Consider the following 1,849-nt stretch of genomic DNA (forward strand, 5'->3'; position numbering starts at 1 on the left):
ATGCTTGTCAAATTTATCTGCGCTATAGTCACCAGAGTGTTGTTTATTTTAGTGTCTCTCATTGGTGTATGGAGGGTGACATGGGTTAAAAATAACAATTTATGCTGATTTCTGACTATCCTCTATCTACCTCTCGTGGTTGAAATGATCTTAACTCTGAGAAGAAGAAAAGGGAAGGTCATCAACATTTATTTTTGCAAACATAAGAATTTCGAGAGCCAAACTGAACCTTCTCTGGGGTCAACATCCTAAAATATCATCTAGTGTAACCTAAATAGGCTACTTGAGCGTAATTTGACAGTGCAAGATATGGTGACATATTGCTGAATAACTCTGATCTTTAGGTTTTCTCCAGCAATATTGTTTTTCCTCATCAGTATCATACCAACTATATGGATCCTTGAGTTGCACCATCAGAAAAACACATCAAGTGATACTAAGGTAATAGTAAAGTAATGGTAGATTAATTAGATACATCTTTCAGAAATATATTTTAGATTCTCTCTTCTGTGCAACACATTTCACGCAGCCCTAAAAACGTAAGACAAGTAAAATTCCTAAAGCCAATGCCTAATGCATTATATTTCAGAATTAATGTCTTATAACAAAATGCTGAATATTGCAGTGTACTAGTCTGGATTCATCTGAGAGCATCAAAGCCTTTCTTGATGAATGGAGAAATATGACCAATGGAAGCGTGAGTGAACAGGTACTGCCTCTTAGCCAATCGTACTGGTTACAGACGTTTTCCATGGAAGTAGACTATACAATAATCTCTGAAAGAAGACTCAAAACTTTCAGACATAGTTTATTCACTCTGTTTTGCCTACAACATCTAGCTAGAGCGATTTGTAAACACAAATGTTGGTTCAGCCCTCAGTACAAACAAGACCTGCGTTCATGGTCATATATGGTTCATAACTACTGTTATTTTTTTCAGAGGTTACCACACCTTCACATACTGTATGAGATTTACAGGACACGCTTTATGTAAGTGTGACCTCAGTTCTGCCAGAGAGCAACACTGAATACTCTGAATACTCACTTTGTGGTGGTATTTTAGGACCTTCAGAAATTTCTGTCATCAGTTTGTGCCAATGACTGGATCCTGGCCCTTCAGCAAGTCGTCCTGATCCTGCTGATAGTGGGGAAGTGGCTGCTACCGATCGCTGGAGGGATCACCAGAGATTAAATATCCCAGTTGTTACTCATCTTTGTAGGCTTCTCGAGTTCATTAGTGAGACGCTCGCTGATGTGGAGTAAGTGTTGTTTGAGACTAAAGAAAAAAGCCCTACATAGTCTACATTTTCACATTTATTCCAATTCTCAGAAGTTTTTTTGTTAGGTAAGTGTTATTAACCCTATAAATCCTACTGTATCATATTTGATACATTTCTCTGTTGGTTAATAGTTTACCGTTTTTAGCAAGTAAAAGGCTTTTTTAATATAGTTTGAAAACATCCCCCTTCAGGTCATGGTGTGCATGCCATTATGCTGTGAAATCTATGACTTGATTATAATTTTTGGTTTATGTATTTATTTTTTAAGAAAAATCATATTAAAATTTGAGCATCATATATGATACATCAGGCTTTTGAAGAATGTTTATGTTCATCTCTTAGTTATCGTTGTATTGCATCTCATTGTATGTTTTGCCCCACACAATAAAAACTACGGAGCTTTGATCACAAGCTAAGCATTTAAAAGCCATCTTAATAAGACACAGTATTGGGAGATATAGTGTTATGCAAGTATTCTGCTTTACTGTCATAAGGATCTCACTGATTTACAGCTATCAGAAGTTCTTTGCTCTTTAGACTCAATGAATTGCCAGAGGAATGCAAGTTAC

General features: G+C 36.3%; 1 pseudogene across 1 annotated transcript; it reads left to right on the top strand.

Moving 5' to 3' along the window:
• Window positions 1–1,263, top strand: LOC306852718 (transmembrane protein 26-like; annotated as a pseudogene). Its single transcript has 4 exons — window positions 1–188; window positions 345–441; window positions 626–709; window positions 1,064–1,263. The product of its transcript is annotated as a transmembrane protein 26-like (transcript).
• The last annotated feature ends 586 nt before the right edge of the window (window positions 1,264–1,849 follow it).

This window comes from Barbus barbus (assembly GCF_936440315.1).
Source record: "Barbus barbus genome assembly, chromosome: 32".
NCBI classification, from domain to species: domain Eukaryota; kingdom Metazoa; phylum Chordata; class Actinopteri; order Cypriniformes; family Cyprinidae; genus Barbus; species Barbus barbus.